This window comes from Anopheles gambiae, chromosome 2 (genome assembly GCF_943734735.2).
Source record: "Anopheles gambiae chromosome 2, idAnoGambNW_F1_1, whole genome shotgun sequence".
NCBI lineage: Eukaryota > Metazoa > Arthropoda > Insecta > Diptera > Culicidae > Anopheles > Anopheles gambiae.
This window is the reverse complement of record NC_064601.1, coordinates 23,640,962-23,661,557: the sequence shown is the minus strand read 5'-3', so window position 1 is coordinate 23,661,557 and position 20,596 is coordinate 23,640,962. Positions and strand designations below refer to the sequence as shown.

The 20,596-nt window shown below is 44.0% G+C and overlaps 1 long non-coding RNA gene across 1 annotated transcript; it reads left to right on the top strand.

Annotated features, from left to right (window-relative positions):
- Positions 1-1,320: 1,320 nt before the first annotated feature.
- On the top strand, positions 1,321-6,500 carry LOC133391902 (uncharacterized). The gene is made up of 3 exons (XR_009765342.1): positions 1,321-1,860; positions 5,497-5,654; positions 5,755-6,500. It is a non-coding gene; the product is annotated as an uncharacterized LOC133391902 (long non-coding RNA).
- The last annotated feature ends 14,096 nt before the right edge of the window (positions 6,501-20,596 follow it).

Sequence of the window (20,596 nt, the reverse complement as noted above, 5' to 3'; positions counted from 1 at the left end):
CCATCCACCATTCCAAAACCAAACCGGCGGAGGACATTTTGCATGCGCAATGCGAACAACCCCTTTGCTCACATACACATACGCGCGCACACGGCCCACAAATCCCCATTTTCTTTCGTTAGTGGGCGGTAGGTGGCGTGGCCCGGTGTGCGGCACGGTGCGGCGTTCACATACGTACACATCGTCCTCACTGTTGCTGACCGCCGTACGCTGATTGGCTTACCCGGTTGGGCTGAAACAGGGGATGAAAAGCAGCAGCAGCAGCAGCAGGGAGGATTGCGAACGGGTGGACGGTAAGCGCCTCAGGTGAAGTTGAAAATAAGATGGAAAAGCGTTACCCGAAGAAAATGGACTATCGATTGAGGGGGCAAGATAGGAGTGGGCTGGTTGGGGTGGGGTACGATAGGGCGAAGCGGTGCAAAAACAAACAATTTTCCATTTTCCACCGATGGCTAAAGGTACTCGCTCGGTGGGTGCGCGACCCCACGCGCGGCCAGCGAATCCTTCATCATTTCCCATTCGCGGTCGACGAGATAGAGAGAGAGAGGAAAATTGGATGGAAATAAGAAATCGTGTGTGTGTGTGTGTGTGTGTGTGAGGAAGCGGTTGGGTAGGGAAAAGGGTAGAGAAGGGAAAAGCAAACAGGATTTCAATTACGCTGCCCTGGTCGTCCGGTATATCCTTGCCGTGTTTCGAGTGCGAAGCCTTTTACGTATGTACGACCGACCGACTCCTGTGTGATGCTCGTGTACGTATGTGTGTGTGTGTGTGTGTGAGAGAGAGAGAGACAATGAGTGAGAAAGCGATAAAGCACGATTGAAAACGGTTAAAACGACTCCCGGAATGGTACATGGCTACACACACATGCATGTAGTTTATGCTAAAGGCCATGTCCTCCCTTTTCTCTGAAGAGAAGAGTGGCCAAAAATCGAAAAACGGACAACCCTCCCCATCATGGCCGCGAGTGCGACAGGGAAGGCAGCATCCATAAACTCGGTATCGAAATGTCGTCCTTTGTGGAAAAAGGGAGCAGTTGGGGTGGTGATGGGGTGATGGGAAAGCAAGAGGGTAGAGTGCTGCACTTTGCCCGTTCACCTTCCTCTTGCCGTGCCATTGCGGGGGGTCGACTCTCCATGTGCGCACCACACACACACACACACACACACACACGGCGGGAAATTTCATCTCCAGCCAGCCAGCCACACACACACACACTCATATACATACACTCAGGCCCGCAGTAGTGGTGTTGCTTGTATGCTAATGTGCACACATGTGCACACGCACCCTCATTTAACATTTTCGTGTGTGCGCACTGTGTCGACCGATGCTTCTGGTCCAGTTTTTCCACGAATCCGCTGGATGCTGGATGTTCGGTTGGAGTGGAAAGACGTGGCAAAGACACACAACACCTATTTATCAAGGGTTGTGAAAACTCCTTCCCTTGGCGAGCGTTTTTCGGTGCCAGCACGACAGAACGGGGCGAAAATCGAACAAAGGAAGCCATGGCCGGGACAGCCATGCCATGCTCTGGTACTTTGGTACGGTTTTTCTTCCATCCCTTTTGCACCAACGGGCGCTACGTTGGCCTGCTCGATGGCTGCCTGAAAGCGTAGCGCCTTTCATTCCAGTTGGGATTTCATCACACATGCCACCATTGTTCTGGGTGTATGATTCTGATTTAGAATTTATGCTCCCGGCATGTACGTGTGCGTTTGCTAGCCGCTCATAGATGGCACTGCTTGTGACGGGGATGCGATGCGATGCCGCTTCCTATTTGATTTTGATTGGCTGTTTACTGGTGTGTGATGTTTTGTGTGTTGTGTTTGCTTATTGGAAAACTTTGTGGACCTTGTTCGGGTAAGTTTTTATCGAAGGAAATTGTTACTCTGGAAATAAGTAGTCGAGTAGAATATCGTAGGAGTATTATTCTTTTACGAATAATGTATTCAAGTTGTTACTTATTTTGAATTTAGAAGTTTAAACTTAATTAAAATTAGTTTGTTATTTAATTTACTTTAACTGATAGCTTGAATAACTAAAAACTTTTTCATATTTTCTTTCAAAGTGCACATGTTATATTGCTTTAATGCAATTAATTTTTATCTTTCGTTTATTTTTTAACTATGCTCCAAAACTGATTTTAGAGCTTACACAATTTCCTACAAGATCATTATTTTACTTACGACTTTCTTATTGTAATCAAATATCTATTCCGATTGGATTCAACAATACGACCAAAAATGCTATTTATTTGATCTATTTTTACAATATATATTTTGTTGAATACTTCATTCTTTTCTAGGAAATTTCATCCGTTTTTTCATCGTTTATTTATGTCCATACAATATACATTTCATGAAGCAAACAAAGTGTTGTGAGAATCTCTCATACCTATTTAACTAGATTTCCCTAAATATGTTCCCTATTAAATATGGATCCATTGCTCATCAAGGGCAAGATAGAACAATCTAAAACAAATCCTGACCTTTCTCAAAACTAAAAGTGTAAAAAAAATCCTGCGTGAGAAAAAAAAACAACTCCTAGAAAAGAGCAAATTGTCGACAATTATCAATTACCATCGCACTTTTTCCTGTTCATCGCGGGCTGTTTCAACACTTCTGCAAGAAAATAAATATCTGTCGTCATTATGCTTCCCTTTCACGCGACGAACCGAGCATCGAACGTGCACCCGTCATCCTCCCGGCTTGGCCCGAAAGTGAAAGTGAAATTCACACTCTTTATCAACGTTCTACCACCACTACCCGCGGCAAAGCAACAGGGCCCGCGGAGAAAGGTGGTTCTTCACGGCCAGCCCCCATTCTACACCGTGCTCCGTTTGTACTAAGTAGCGAGGTGGAAAATAAAAATCTCACCCTGATCGGTCCCCTCCGCCCACTTGGTTTTGTGCATTCAGCAGCATTTTTTTATCCTCACGCGAAAAAAGGACCTCGCGTAAAACAAGACGGCGAACGAACGGCACTAAGGATGGGGGGATGAGGGCCATTTACAAAACGTAAAGGAAAAAGTTGGAAAACCCCCGGCATACATTCCAGGCGCTCGCCAGCAGCTCGCGAAACATAAAACGATTACGTGCCGTAGAGCGGTGTGGTGCAAACGCCTTCCTCTTCTCCACGTCCTGTCGCACACGTTCGCTTTCATTAACCGCCCCGTGGACCGACTCGAAAAAGAAAACCGCGCCACGGTGTGAATGATTAAAGAATGCAAAAAAACTGTGTTCTCTTTTCCCATCCATTATTGCTTTTGTCTGTGTCGCTGCTGATTTTTTTTTCCTCTGCGCTGCGTATCATCATGAATGAATGCCAAAAGACGCACCAGGAAAAATGCTCCCTCAACAGCGTTTGCTTCGAATCGCTTGAAAAAATCTAATTAAAAGGCAGTGGCGCAAAAGTGGCGTGAAAAAAACAGAACACGAAAGTAGACTCCCACCCCCAAGCCAAGTCAAAAAAAAAACACTGCCGGATGACAGTAATGATTGTGTAAGGAAGGAATCAAATGAAGCCGAAACGAGCCTGGTGCCGTCGACGAACTGGGTGAAAGAGAAAATATTGCATTTAATCCAAGCGTCATTCAATCGTTTTGTGAATTAAAAAAAATGTCTACAAGCACATACACAAACACGCTCAGACCCAAAAAAAAATGCAAAATGAGAGGAAAAAAATCCATCCCTAGGTTTTGGTGCACATTAAAAAATCCCGTACCCCAAGTCACGAGAACCAAAGGGCGGGAAACGCTCCTTCACCAACGGGGGGAGGAAAAGGGAAAAAGTCGCGACTTTGGTGTAGGTTATGGTTTTATTAACTCAGCACACTTTTCTTTTTTCTTTTTTTCTGCGGGTGGAATTGTTGTTCTTGTTATTATTTTCTCTTTTTTTATAAACGCATTACGACGACGAGCAGTATCGCTACGGTGTGAGGAAACTGTTTGTTTTGGTGTTTGGTTTCCGCTCTCCGCCTGTTTCCGCTCCGTCTACCGTTGCCCCACCTACTACTGCTTAACTTTTTTAATGAGAGCATGATTTTTTGTGTCGCCTTTTTTTCTTCCATTCCATCTACCATGGACATCTCATTTGTGGTTTTCTTTTTCGCGGCATGACTTTTACCGATTTTTTATATTTTATTTTACCTTTCTCTATAGCCACGGCGTATCTTTTTTTCTTTTCTCTCTCTGTCTCGCTTAAGAACGATTTTAGCACTTGTCCGACCAGTTGGACGTGATGTTTTTCTTAAGGATTTCATAACTTTTTTACCATCGCCCTTTCATGCGGTGAATGTGTTAGTGCAGACTCTGATTTTTTTTATGTTGCTGCGAAGCACTTTCCGGTCAACCGACCGTGGCCGTACTGTCGACGGGAAATCGGAGTGGTTTTTTTCACTCGCACCAGATTTGCTTCATCCTCCAAGGAATCAGGAGAACACTGGGTGTTTGAAGAGAAATTGAGGGAAATGCGGTGTGCTTTCCATTCATTAAACTTCGATTATACGCTTTTCAGCGTGCCAGCAGGTCGCTGGTGGAGGTAGAATAAAAATAATCTTATTAGCCTTACGGCACCCGAGACGATAGGTTAGCGAGATAATTGCGCGAATTATCAGCTTGGTTCGTGGTAGCGATTAAATAATTACTGTTTTGAATTGTTTTGTGCTGAATTGGTTTATGATTTACATATGATAACAGAATCATTGCAGATACATCATTCGTAAGAGAACGATATAAGAGAAACGTATCATTACAAAGAAAATTAACTGATGCTAATCAAATTACAATTGAAGAAGAGTTTTTGAAGCAATAAAATTAAAGGTTGTTTTTTTTACGAAAATTACACATTAATCAATTCATTGCGAATGCATTTTGAACAACATATGCTTCTCCATGAAAAGGAAGAGTTTGGTTAAACGCCTGCAATGTATGCAATCCGCATGCATTATCACTATGGGAAAGCGGTGGCCATGCTTTTCGCGCGAGCTGATTCTATTTTAAGTATTATTTTGTCACACGTACACAAGTTGAGTAACAATCAAATGTTTTAAGCTTATCATTATCACTCTGAATTATGTAATGCTCATATCCATAACCGAGGATATTGAAACAATAATAATTAAGCATGACTGTGTTCGCTTTTCTGAACCAAATATCGTACATTTCACAGTTATTGCTTTTGATTCAATCACAAAATTACAACGTTAATAATTAATTGAAACTGTGTTTTTAAGCCATTTACGTTTAGCAAGCCATTTTGAGCTTTCCGAAAATCTGTTTGAGGTCGTTCCATTTTTTAAAAAATGAAATCTCGTTCCATTTTTTTTTTTCGAAATTACGAATTTCCAAGATACGTATTTGCACATTCTACGATTTTTCCTCAATACTTACGCAAATCTGGTCCATTCCCTTGCTTGCGATGGATATTTTCTACGAAACACTTCAAAAGCATAGAACAATATAATACAATAATTCATTTTACCATCCGTGTCATTTCAGTCCGAACGTACCAACGCCATCGAAGCCACCATTCCTCACAAAACACTTTCCTATACTTTGACCGAAGAAAACACACGGGACTGTAAGGATTCTGCTAAGTAAAAGAAAGTAGAAAAAAAACACATACTGCTAAGGGGAAAATACGGAGCAAATGGAAAGTAGGTTCCATCTCCCACCGCGCGACACTCGAACTCGAACGAAAACTCATATGAGATTAAAACTTTTTCCATTTTCCATGTGCGAACGCGGGCCGCTTAGAAGATGTGGAACTGTCTTGCCACTGTCCCCTTTCACGGCTGCCGCACCAAAATCCTATTCCAGTGGAAGCCACACACTCACGCGTACACTGGCCAGCAGGATCGCAGTGAAAATAAAATCCTTGCTCGGCCGCTCTTACACCCTTCTTCCTACTGCTCCTCTGGTACAGTGTGTGGGTGCGATGACGCAAAGCAAAACTTCTTATCTCTTCAACCGTCGCAGCGCTGCGAAATGGGAGAAACAACATCCTACCCATCCCGGACCCGGGATGATATCCCCGGGATATTAATGCTAATGTGTCGTCGTGTGTGTTTGCGTTTGTGTGTGTGTGTGTGTGTGTGTGTGTGTGTGCTGCCGTAATGACGAAAATGACAACACCGAAACCGTCCTTGCGGACGTATGTAGGGAGCAAACGCCCTGGCTGGCAGGCCCACGACCACGCACCCCGCACAGAAGACGCACCAACTGGAGTGGAAAGTGAACGCTCTCGAAATATCATTTTATCGTCATATGTAAATTACGACCTACCGTGTCGCTGAGCGTTTCGTTCCCGTGGCAATGCCGAGGTCGCTAAGCATCCCCGAGACGGTTGGACGGTTGCCCCGGAGCTCGAGTTTTTATTTGCAATTACAGCCTTTTCTCTCGGTTTCGTCTCATGCTGGTTTTAGGTCGGTTTGGACATTGGTTTCTAGTTTTAAGCTTGGGGGAAAATAGGAGTGAAATAAATAAATGATGGATTAACAACATTTCTTTATCATTTCTATGGAACATTTTGTTACCGAACTATAACTTAAAATTGGATGGAGAGTTCATGCATTTATTTTGTTCTGAAACAAACCACCAATGATAGCTAAAATGCAAGCATCATAAATCTCAATTGATCAAATTACAAGGACCATAAATTTTGATGCTTACTATTGCAGCCTTTTAGGGGCCAATCTTAAAAGGAGTTGGCTCGTTTCAAAACAATTCTTTCTGTTGCGTGTATCAACAGAAGGGATGTTACATTCCTTTCTAAAACGCAGTGAAGCAAATAAAAGTATTTTTCCGAATGTTGTACCAAATTTGTACCAAATACCAAAACTTTTGATCAAAATTCCCGCATTTTCTAATACAATTGTAATGTTCTAACGTTTTAAGTTGATGTATTCAGCATCCTCAAAGAAGCTTGTTGGTCGAGATAGCAAATGTTCAAAGCAACCCCTGCTGAAAATCTTCCACATTTTCTACAAACAATATTAGCCACAAGCGTTTGAAACGCCTGCATGTATGCTTCGCCCCAACCAAAAGCGACTCCATTCAGCTTCATCCTACCGTCGGAGGGCGATGCGAGGGTGAGCCTTCAAAAGGTAGATATTCTGCCGCCCTTTCAATTACCCCCATTGCTCAGTTTTCAATCAGCCCAAACACTTTTCCGAAATTACAAAACCGAGGCCCTGGCTCAACTTCCCGCACATAAACACACACTCGCACACACATAACCGCACGTTCGTACGTATGCAGGCTAGAGAAAACATTATCAAGTAAATCAATATCCTTAGCGTGTACGGGTGCGCTGCTGCGTATGTACGGCGTTCGCCAGCGGCTACTTCCGCCCGGTGCGTTTGCAATTTTCCCTGGATGTAATAAATTTTCCCCAACCACCTGCCACCACCGCACTCTAATCCCGCCACCATGTGGAAGGGGACCATAATACCGTACACACACACACAACACAAAAGAGACCAAAAGCCTGCCCGAGAAAGCCAACCCAAGGAGGCAACGTCTGCTAGTTTGATAACAAAATGTGGCCCGTCCGTCCAAAGCCCGTGGCCCGCTCTGCGCTATGTGAAGGTGGGAGAAGGGAAGAGAGAGAGAGAGAGAGAGAGAGAGAGAGAGAAGGAGAGAGGGGAAGGGAGGATGGTTTTCCTTTAGCATATATTATGATATTGAAGTTGCTTTGCTGCTTTCCGAAACCGACCAACCGACGACGGTGGCGGGGACACACGAGAGTCTCCATCCACTCTGCCACTCAGCCTTCTGCACGGCGGACGCAAACTCTGCTCAACTCCCATCCACAACCCCAGTTCCACTCGTACGTATAAAAAGGGGCAAACTCAGTGTATGTGTCAGCTCCACTCCCAAACGTCCACTGTGTCTTGCAAGCCGCCGTGCCCGTACCAACGCTCAACGCTTTGGTGGAAAACGCGCAGGACAAACGACCTGCGTGTCCGAAGAAAATCGTTATCGGAACCACCACCTACTCACACACGCCTGCAAACCACACAGTCCCACACATACACACACACACACACACACATGGGACGGCTCGCACAAAATGGGAGAATTTGTGTCCTGCCCGCCTTCTCCTACCGGGCTAGGAAGGGAAAACGCGCAAAAAGGGGACGCACATTTTCCCATTCACCACATTTTCACCACTTCCCACATCAGTCGTAAGGGGTGGATCGGCCCGCAACGGCAGCAAGGATAGCAACGGTGAAGTGGACGAAATAACAAAATTCAGCGCGCGGGAATCGCAGGAGGCGGAGTGGTATGGTGCACACACACACACACACACACACATTCTCACACCCATACGTGTACCGTTATCCGGCAACAAAGCCCGCCAGCGGACGTTGAATTCGCCGGTAACACCAACACACAGACTCGCACACACAGACACACACGCCCCTGGTCCGCTTTTTGGGATGAAATATTTGCCATGCTCTCGACAGAACCACACACCAGCCTGGGAGGGAGGGATGTTTTTCCCAACCCGCACCATGGCCGTTCGCTGTGGCCTGCGGGCAGTTGTGCCGTGTGCGATGATAGGGGTGGGAAGAAAAGCGAAGCGTGAGTGTGTGTGTGTGTGTGTGTGTGTGTGCGAATGCTGCTATGCTCGGCATCCGCCATCTTTCCACTCTGTGGCGCTTAGGTGGGCCGCACCCGCACCGGCAGGAGGAACGCAGAATTCGCAACTCACGACCAGTCCGTTGCTGCCAAAGATGGACAAAGCGATGGAAATGCCGATTGCGATAGGGTGAGACCGATTTTATGTCCGTATTGGTGTGTTGGTGCTGTCCGAGCTGTGTTCGTTTGCGAGGATGGGGTTGCTCACGGGCTACGGCTGTTGTGGTTTTGCAGTTTTGTGCTGATCCAAGCGCAATTTTCAATTCGATTGCTGGTCGCATTTTTTATGTGGTCAAACTGATTGCTATTATTGAAGATATAGCAAAAATAGGAAATGAAAAATTATATGATAATAAAATTGCATACCTTTAGGCGCTTAGGACGTCACAGCAATGAGCGCCTTTTTAGCAAGTTTATTGTCCAGTGTTGCAAAAAAAATATTCAAATTTCAAATATTACTGTAAAATTATAGAAAAAATTCATTTCAATGAACTTTGGGTCATATTATTAAAAAAATCGGAAATATTAATAAATCCTACCAATCGATGAATTTATCACTCTGGCATCTTTGAGGCAATGGTAAGCATTTGTGATACATGTGATTAATTTCTGTTAATCATTTTCACTTACTAAAACACAAATTATCCGAACGAAAGGTCAATCTTTACTACAAGGACAGTGGTTTATGAACATAAATTAATTTGCAGGTTAATCGATGCCAATTACATCATTTCTGGTCATCCAGCCACTTTCGGGGTATTCTAGGCTAATAGGATTCTGATTGTAATGTGAGTTATTGTATACTCATGTTCATCTTAAGTGGCAGTTTTTGATCAGTTTAATCTTCAAGGATAGTTTAAATTACAGTTATTTGGGATCGCTGTAAAAAAGCAAAAAAAAAACAATGGTTCTGCTCAGATCAGAATAAATTCGAACGAGAATATGAAGAGTACTCTTTCATCGATCTTAGTTACTTGTTTGACATCATTCTCACCGCGTTATCATTACCAATACATCCAAAGCTGAGAATATTATGTGCACTCTTTGCTATTGCATTTGCTGATGATTCAATCCAATTTTACAAAACACAAATCCTTCTAACGATATATAACGGAGCAACGCAGTGTGCACTATCAGTGAACCGTTACAATATTTTGACATTGTTCCCACCTATAATTTCCACCAATCTCCGTACAATCACCTTCAAATAGGCTAAAGTTTTCCACACAAAAAACACACACACACACAGTCACGATCGATGCTGTGGGCTGACTGTGAACCGATCGATGAGACCCCGGAACCCTTTCCTGTGCCGTTCATCTGCACCGGCACGGCACTATCTACCGTAAGCCAAGCCCATCCATAACACGCCATACCCAGCGTGACAGATAGTGATCAGTGTTTTTCTCACCTTTGTGCGCATTTACAAAAGCCTTCGACGTTGAAATATGCTTCCGTGTGCTTCTGGGGTTGAGCAAAAAAAAAAAAAAAAAAGGACACGAAGCTATTTAGCAGCCCAAAAACCCCTTCGCCATTCGTTCCTGCTGTTGCTGCTTTCCGATCCTTCGCGTATCGCACGATCCTTCCGATCCATGAGGTATGAGGTTACAGGCTTTTCGTTTTGTTTTGTTATCTCAATGCACATTCGCAAAAGAAAAGGGACAATTTATATTGAACACCGTTCGAGCAGTGTGTTCGCTTTCACTCTCGATCTTTCTCTCTCTCTCTCTCTTTGTCGCCCGACGTGAAGCTCATCAGCACTCATCGAACGCACTTTATGATGTTGTTTTCGGGCCTTTTGGTGGCAAAATAGGATTAGTCACCTGCTGGGATGGGACCCTTCTGGTGCGTTTGGCCCCGAAGTGGCTACTTGTTGTGGGTTTTTTGTTTGTTTGTTTGCTGGTTGTCTCTTTTGTCTTGTTTCGTGCACTGTTTGTGTTTGTTTTTGGTGGATTAGCTTTCATTCGAAGCCTTTTGTACTTCAGACTAATAAAGCGAAGGGATAATTGACTGTAAAGACCGCAAAGCAGCAGTAGAAGAAATTTGTAACAAAAAAAAAATTATGGTGACTTTCCCCAATTGTGGGAAGGAAATGGGCTACAATTGCTACAAAACGATTTGCTATCAATTTTATTTCCTCCCTACCTTCGAGTACATAAATAGGACGCTTACAATTCCCAATTCCGTACAACACACAGCCACACACACACACACAGCTCAAGTGGCGGAAGACGAATTTTGTGCAATATCCTCGGCTCAGCCGTGCTTTTACTGTTTCTGAGATGAGTTGCTCACTAGCTCGAACCGCCATTGGCATCCGGAACGCCACACACCTAAATCCAATCACAGTTCACCGAAATGTAAGCATTCCGATTTCCCTTCACGAGCTCGCTGCCACCGTCTCCGTAGAAAAAGGCAGACGACGGACAATCAGAATGGAATGAACCGAAAAAAGATCATTCACGTTTTGTTCCCTTTTTTTTGCCAACCCCAAAAAAGCCATAACCCATTCGGCTGGCGGATATCGGGTTAAGGCTAAGCAGGAACAAGCGGCAAGAAAATGAACGCCACTGTTACGAGAACACATCATGCAACGGTAAGCAAAAATAATGCAAATAATCCATTTTCCGTTGAGAGAGAGACAGGATGTTAGCAAACAAAAACAAAAAATACTTCCCAAACACACACAGAGCTAAAGCTAGAGGAATGCCGGAAACGGCAAAACCCGTCCGCAAAGCACTGAGCACTTTACTTTGCCTTTGGGTGGGAAAATAAATTGAACTTTCGCCGCCGCTTTGCGCCGTGAATCCTTTAACGAACCATTTCCCACCGATTCCGATCCGAGCTGATGGATCGCAGAGCACGGGAAACAGGAGCTGAGCAGCAAACGAATCGACAGCGGTTTAAGATGGATGGGAGAAAAAATCCTTTACCGGGAAGCACAATAGCAAAAGGTAGAAAAGAAAGTCCGTTTAAGGTACATCGCGGAATAGAAAGTGAAAAATCGAAATTTGCATTATGTAGATTAAAAGGGATGCAAATCGCATCCCTTTTCTCTTCCTGCGAATGCAGTTGAAAAGGGACTGGGACGAAAAAGAGTTATGCATATACCGCATTTTCAGTCGCTAGAAAGGTAAGAAAGGTGAACGATGAATGCAACACTAAAACCTAAATCTTCTAAGCCCTCCTTTTTCGTCTGCCCGCAGCGTGAGTGAGTGTCAATTTCGCACAGAAACCTTCCGATCACCAAAAGAAAGCCTCAACGTAAGCAAAGGGGTGAAAGTAGTTTTCTCCCCAATGGCAATCGTAGTTTTGCAAAAAAAGAACGGTTACACAGCCTGTGCCTGAGCATGAGAAAAGGAACAATCCACACATCACATCCACCCTGGGCATTGAATAATGCCCGGCTATTGTGCAAAACGGCAATCGCATCGCTCGAAGGAAGATGCATCGATTGGGAGAAGCCACCGCCCGTCTTAGAAGGACTTTCCAATATTGCCCTCGGGAGGTGCTGCTTCACTCCTTTTTTGTACACCCGTTCACCCCTTTCTTCCCTGGTGGGTTTCGGTTTAAATTAGATCTTTCTCCCATCCGGTGGAAACCTTGACAGAAGCAATAATTTGATTTTCTCTTGTCGCATTTGCAAGCAGCAACCGGCGGAACCACCGGTCCGTTCGATTCCGCAGGTACGCGTGATCAGTACGCGGAGTGTGGACGTTGGGAATTGAATTACAATCCCAGCAGCGGTAGGATGCAAAACGCCGAGGGCAATTGGTTTGGAAGATTGGAATTCGTGTGAAAACCATTTCCTGTGTGCTCGATCGAGCCATTTCTCCGCATGGCTGGTTGAAGATTGAGAGTGGCTACTAGAGAAAGTGGTCATCTAATGTCGATATGTTTGTGTCGTTAGATTGTTAAAGCGTAGCTATAATGTAGCCACACACAAAAAAAACGAAGAATTGGCTTAATAGTTTTTTCCTGAGAAGTTTTAAAAACAAATTGAAAATGGCGCTGAAATAGTCTGTAACGCAATAAATGTGCCAAGGGACGGCTCGCACACAGGGGGCCACTCAAACAGTGTGACTCAAGTGGACACGGTCTCCCGCGGTGGTCACGATTTCTATCGACCGGAACCCTCCAATCAACACGCATCAAATACGCACTCGAACCATTTCGTATCGCGATCGTCCCATCTCGCCGTACCAGTCCCGTTCCAATCGTGATTTATGCTCCGCGCTTTCTTCTGCCCAGTGCGAACCACTCGACTCGACTGCATACTGACTGGGCCTAAGCAGGACACCGACTGTGACATATGCAAAGAACCACTGTAAGCTAGTCGGCGAGATAAAATATTACGAGCGATTAATTTGCTCCCTAGAAACATCATTTTCCGTTTCCGTGCACACAAACACTCACACACACAATGTCAGTACAGAATTTTTGGAAGTGAAGCGGGACGAGGTCGTCGAACCTTCGGGAAAGGGGGAAACAAACGAGAGCAGTTCGCAGTTGCAACATTGGTTACGTTAAAGATTTCCCGATTGCGTCACTGATTGGTGTGAAGAAGCTGCGAGTCAATTGAGTTTGAGGATGCGCTAGACAGGATGGAAAGGATGCGTTACCGAGTGGAGGACATTTAATTTGCGTTAAAGATCAACGCATTGTTGAAACTGTTTCTGAATGAGTTTCCTATGATAGTTACGATCAAAATCGGAAGGAAATTATTGCTAAAGAGTTTATTTAGATTGTGTATTGAAGTGGAGGTTGTAATAGAGGCTTGTGCCATATCTGATCAATTAGCTTTGGACGGTAGAAAATGGAAACGACACACATCTCCCGTATTGTTAGTTTGCACCCTTTCTAATGACTATATCTCAATCAATAGCTCGTGACATGATAAACAGGATTATTTACTACCGATTTAGAATAGAATTGAGTAGTCAAAATGTGCCTCAAAGTCATCACTTCCATGTAGCTCTAATACAACTATAAAATTTGCCTGAAAGATTGTCTGGAAGAGCGTCAAAATGCTGAGAGATATCGAAAAAATCATGGCTTTATGCCTTAAATAGCAAGATGACTTTCGAAGACGACTTTTATTAGGAAGAAGAATTATTAAATTAAACACGTTTCCTGCGTGTCCAACGTGGAGATTTGAAGATATAAGTAATAGACTAGTCAACCACAACTCAGCAGCACATTTGTACAATTTTCTAACGATAGTGTTGCTTCGTACCACCAAACGAGTGTTTTGAAAACGTGCTACAAGAAGTATAGAAGGTTAAGAATGACTGCGTCGAGGACATCAGAGGTTCACGTTCATATTTGTATGGGAGAAATGAACGACCTGGCGTACTAAGACGTTCTATATTTCGGCGAGTAGGACGTTATTTTGATGACCAACTCGGTTTATTCTTATTTATAAAGAATCGATAAACGTTGATTAGATGAACGTAGGTCGTTCGTTCTTTAGGATAAATTGAATGAATCGTGCAGTTCTGGCACTTGAGGCACAACTCTAGTTTGCATGGACATATGGACATTACAAAAGGTCCTCTTCATGAGTCCTACATGAGCTCATGAGTTCCTAAAATACATTACTTTAAGTGTTATCAACTCTTTCTTGTATTCCCAAAAATGTTTTACCCTATTTAGTTCTTATATCCCCTATTCGAAACAGTTCCTTCAATGTATGTTTCAACAACTAAAACACCTTCCTATACATCCCAACCGTATCACATCAGCAAACATCAAACATCACTTCGTTAAACCTTTTTTTCGCCCGACGGTTCGCTTCGACCCCAGCATCCTGTCCCTCCACCGCATGCACTTTGCAAATGATATGCAAACATGCTCGCCGCCATTTTGCCGGACCTGCCCCCTGTCCGGGGACGGGATACGGAAAAGCCATTAGCAAAACATACAGCAATGGTGAGCGCCCGGTTCTCTGGCCGCAGCCGGCAAAAAGGGGCGCCAGCAAGCGCCATAGAAAATCAATACCCATCGCCGATAATCACACCGAGCGTGGGCGAGGGTGCTTCGACACAAAACGTTCAGTTTTTCGGGCACATTCTGTCTGTCTGTGTGTGTGTGTGTCTATCGTTTCCATTTTCCACCGCCTTCAACCTCAGAAACCGTCCAAACCCAACGGTACGGGAGGGATGTGCTTTCAGTGCTAGCGTCAACATTTTCACGGCTTCGTTAAGCCCCCCGGGAGTCGCTGCTATTGTGCGGTGAGCTGGAAAAGGAAGCTGGAGAAGGGGGGAAAGGAGGAGAGCGACAGATACAGACGGGAGACCGCACACCGAAACCCGTCCACGCCGTCAAACGATGCCGGCTGATGATGGCCAGCGAACCGAGCGAAAATCGCAAACAGCGTGTTTATTCAAACCGACACCGGCACCGGAGACTCCCAGACGGCCACCGGTGATGCACCGTGAGTTTGTTCCATCTTTTGCGCGACACGAGATCCTCGGCACACACACACACACACACCGTCGCCACTGGATGAACTTTATTCGGTGTAAACCACCGTTGATTTCGATGAAAATCATCCATTTTACATGCATATTCTTCCAAGAAACGGTTTCACAACGGTCGCCCTCACCCCTCGCTCTTGGTTCGTGGTTTTGCTCGGTAGAGCTGTGCAGGAATATTTTGACCTTCCTGCTCGACTGGTCCTCTCGCTCTCTATCCTTCTCTCCTCCCACCAACCACCGCCCACATCGTCAACTGTTTGATAAAACATGCTAATAGAATTGATGAAACCATCGTCCACTTTGCGAAAAACGAAAAACCCAGTCCAACAAAGCATCCGTTTCGCGTTTGCCGAAGAAAGGGAAGCAGGAAAGCGGATGCTCTCCCTCCCGCTCCCACCAAACCCGGCAACGGTCACGTCCGGTATGAAGGTGTTATGTATACATGGTGAAAATGGCATCGTCACAACCGACAGCAGCCCGGTGAAGCTCGCTTATTGAGGAAAATCGATCGAGTCCAACCCTCAAACTCGCCAGTCCAAGCATCAACTGACCGTACGCTGAAAACCGTTCGCCCAACAGCGTGAAGGGTGGTTGAAGTGGGCGGGTAGACAATCCCATCGTGCCCATCCTTACGAAGCCATTATATACCAGAACGATGTGCCTGGGAGCTGGTGTTGGGGTGGTCCCAATGTCTTGCGTTGACCGACTACGGGCGCCAAGATTTGATGTTGGCGTTCGTTGGCGAAGGCGAGTGAGTGAGGGGGAGAGAAGGGGTCAGGAGAATTAAACATAAAGAACCGGACCAGAACGTCCCATTCCAGCTCCGGCCAGCTCCGGGAAAGATGGACAAAATGGCCGAACCGAAATGGCTTCCATGTACCAGCCGGGGATGCTTTTGTGTCGGGTGGGATGAGATTGATTAAGAATTCATTTACTAATCGGGCGCGCTGGGAGGTGTTGTGAATTTTATAAAACATGGAACTGATTTAACATAACTTTTCTTATACCTTTAATTTGATAAATAAGAAATAAAGTATGAGTAAATATAAGGTTATGAACAAAATGACGTTATTTGCTGCTATGATTCATCACTTTTTCTCAAGCTGGAACTCAACAATAGAGTTCCATTAACCATCAATTAAAATTGTATAAAAAATATATCAAACTCAATGTTCAAATGTTATTGAAAGTTGCGTGTATTTTGTACAGTATTAGGCTACTAGAGCAAAATATCACTGCAAAAGTTAAGGCCAGAAAATGTTCAATCTTTTCCACCGTGTGGCCGTCTCGTACACCGGCACAAACCCGCTGCATAGTTTTCAGTCCACGTCGTTCCCGGACGCACGACACGTCGTTCCCTCCTCTCTCCAATCGCCAACCAACGATGAATAAATTGAATTTCAAAAACCCAACCCCAACACCAACAAAAAAAAAAAACGCCGATCCAACGCCCTTCAGCGGACTGTGTTGATTGGAGTGGTCCCGAAAATGGACCGCGTCCAAACACCCAAACCGACCCTTCGGCAATGGAATTAGTTTTCTCCGACCACTAGGCGGTACTCGTTCCACTACTGCCACAATCTTACCCCGATTCGAACGGGGTCAGCATCCTTTGCAAGAAGGGAAAGACTGTGTCTGTCTGTGTGTGTGTGTGTTTGTGTGAGTTTGTAAGCGTCTGGAGTTAGGTGAGCTATTTGTTATTTCATCTGCCGTCCATGCCGAGGAAGACATACACACACACACACCGAAGCCCATCGCGACCATCCGTAGCGTCCGTTTTGCTTGTTATATTTTCCGCACCGAGTCTGAACTCGTTGGGAAGCGCCAAGACAGGAGGATTTTACCGTCCGACTTGGCTTGGAACAGACAAACAACTTAGTCTTTGAGTTCTTGTGCTTGAAAGTCGATTTATTCATGCTTATTCCTGACTTATATACTAATTTTCTGCTGATCGATCGCGATCAGCAGTTTTTATTTGGTCGATATTGTTTACATTAGATTTGCTTACAATTGTTTTCGTTCGGTCGGTCAGTTCCCAGGCCGTGATGACCTAATTATGCGGCGCTGTCATCAACATCCTGACCCCCGTAATTCCTCGTAGAGGGGTTACTATTTGGTGACGGTTTAAACGGCGGGGGGCGTAAAGTGTACATTTTAGCTCGTACTTGTTTGATAATAAATGCTATGGTTATTCCTAATATTAAAGAGGCGACGCAGGCTATTGTACTTGTAATTATTATGAGGTAGAGCTGATCCATATTTGTTTCTTCTTTTTGCTCTGCGCTTAAATTCAGTATTTTGGCCAGCGGCTTGAAATACATTTTTGTTTCTACAGCTTCAATTTTCATGGTTGGCTGGATTTCTATGTTCTTGGTCTGTATTTTACAGTCTTGGCTAAGTGTTATTACCCCAGCTTGATACGCGGGATGTGTCAGTGTTTTGTTACATTTGAGGTATATTTCGTTAGGATGAGAAGAGTAGTATAGGATTTTGTTCGGCTGGGAGAGCTTTACAAATTTGGTTATTGAGTTTTTAATTGGTTTTATACCACACAAGCATTCTGTTTTTATATGTCTGAAAGATGAGGATATACAGTCCAAATCTCTTCTAACGGCTACATCGGAGGACACGTGATGAGTGCTATTGTATCGCGTAATATCTGTAGGGTATATATAGTGTATATCGTTTATAGCTATTACATTTTCATCTAAGTCCAGAGTTGTAAAGTTTTTTAGGTTTGGTATTACAGTGATATGGAATATTTCGAATCTCTCTTGCGAAACGATGACGTTTTCAATATGTACTATTATTTCTCCCCTAAATAACTCTTTGCTAGAAATTCGGGGGTGGTCTAGAATTATATACCCATCGGGTAACCTTGATTGTATCTTCTCGGAAATTTTCGTCGAGTCGAATATGCTAAGGGGCTGGATTTCTAACTCTAGATATCTTGTCGTAATGTATTGTACTATGTCTTCAGCTAGCATGATTGTTTCTGTGACATGCTTTATAAGTACGTTTTTTTTGTTTTCATTGAAGCTTTTATTAAGACTCTTAATACCTTCGTTCATGTGGTCTATTTTCATATTTAGTTTGTTTCTAAGTCTGTCACCCTGCTTGATTTTATGAGTCATGTCTTCCGATATATGTTTCAATTTCTGGTCTTCAGAAGCTCTAAAGAGGGCTAACTGTTCATCAATATCGTCTTCTCCAAATAGAATACCTTTCAAAAATCCAAATATGCCGCTAGATCGTTTGGTTCGTCTTTTTACTGCAGTCTGTGAGAGTTGAAGTGCGTGTCGAATGTTTTGTTGTAATGTCAATTTCAAATTTAGAAGATTAGTGTCCATGTCACTCAGTGCCTTGAATACTGTGGTCACCTCTTTCTCCATTGTCAGTAAAGTCTCTGTGTCATTTTCGGGGTGTATTTTCGTGTGGAAGGTTGTTTCCCACACACCCCTTTTCAAGAGAAGCGTTCCTTCGTGGTCGAAGAATATACCAGCTTCTTCAACTGGTTTAACTGAAAGATTGTCTGTTAGTTTCCATGCGGCTAACAGGCTTATAATGCATAGATACCGGGCCATTATAAGGTTTTACGAGATGCTTCCTCCTTTTTGCAGGAGGAGTTTTTAATTGTTCAGCTAATTTCTTGACGTAGGCGATGTTGACCGGTCTTTTAACTCCCCACGAAGGTACGTCTGCAATTTTCTTGCCCTTTACTTCTAGTACTGATAAGTTGATAACAGGGCGTTTGTATTCGCCGTTTTCAACTTTAATCTTTGCGGATCTAACTTGCCCGTCTTTAGCGGGATAAACTTCTACTACCCGGCCCTTTAACCACCTACCCACGCGTTGTTCGTCTGGGAAGACGACTATGTCATCAGGTTGTATTGGGTCTGAGCGTTCTATCCACTTTTCTCGTTTGGCTAATGTTGGGAGGTACTCCTTCAACCAACGTTCCCAATAGTTTTGGGTGATAACTTGTGCCTTCTTCCAGTTGTTTCTGCTAGCTTCAGCTGCTGAAATCCCGGCTGGCGTAGGTTCGGCCTCTCCGGAACACCCTATCAAGAAGTGAAACGGTGTGAGAGGTTCGTCGTCTTCAGTTTCGAGGGGGATGTGAGTAAGAGGTCTATTATTGAGAATAAATTCGATCTCGATAAAGGCCGATCTTAATACTTCTTCTGGCATATTATCATTATTTGGCAGCAAGCTCTTGACCTCTCGGACCATTCTCTCCCATACACCTCCAAAGTGAGGCGCGGCCGGGGGATTGAAGTGCCATTTGATACCGTTGGTTGCACATCTTTCGATGAGTTCCGTTATTTGCCTGTTTGCCCCAACGAAGTTTGTACCATTGTCACTGTATATGTGACAAATCTTTCCACGCCTATGCTGCACATTTTTTAGGCACATTATGAAGGAATTTGTACTTAAGTCTTTAGCGATTTCTAAATGTATAGCGCGCGTTGTCATACACGTGAATATCGCTCCCCATCTTTTTTCTACCCTTCTTCCGATTGACACTGTCATGGGTCCAAAGTAATCTACACCTGTATGGGTGAAGGGTTTTTTAAACACAGCGGCTCGGCTTTCTGGAAGGGGGGCCATCATCGGGGCAATGGGACGTGCGCGTTCATTTTTGCAACGCTGGCATTTGCTGATCACGCTTCTTACCACGGCCCTAAGGTCGATTACCCAAAACCTTTGCCGGATTGCCGCAATAACTGCTTCCATTTTTTTATGCATGTAGCGTTCATGATAATGCTGTATGATCAATTCTGTCACGTGATGCCTCTTTGGTAATATTATGGGTTGTTTCACGTCATCGGAGAGGTAGCATATATTTGCTAATCGTCCCCTTGCTCGTAGTAGTCCTTCTATTACTTGTGGATTGAGATTCTTTATTGTGCTGTTTTTAGAGACTTGTCCATTGAGTGAAAGCTGAACTAAATCATCTTCGTATATCTCCCATTGTGCCTTTTGCAATAGGAGTTTTTCTGCTTTATCCAGGTTTTCCTTTTCTATTATCGGGGAAAATGCTAATCGCTTGACCTTGCTTTTCAAAAATTCTATATATTTTAAATTGATTGCCAGTGATCTCTTCAGTCTTAGCCAATTTGAACACCATTCGGTTTTTATAAAGTTGAATGTTCTCTTCTCTATGGTTTTAATCATAAGATTTGGACGGATTTCTTCATGAGTAATGATTAGCTTGGGGTCCCTATATTCAATTTCCCTTTGTTTAAGAAATACTGGGCCATTCAGCCATATAGATTTTCTTGTAACTACCTTGGTTGCTTCGTCTGCAGGATTACTTTCGGAGGAGACCCACTTCCATTGACTAGCATTGGTAGTATCTAAAATCTCTCCAATTCTTACCGCCACAAATTGTTTGTACTTTTGTGGATCGGCATTGATCCATCCTAGGACGGTTTTGGAATCTGACCAATAATAGTCCCTATCAGTGGTAATTC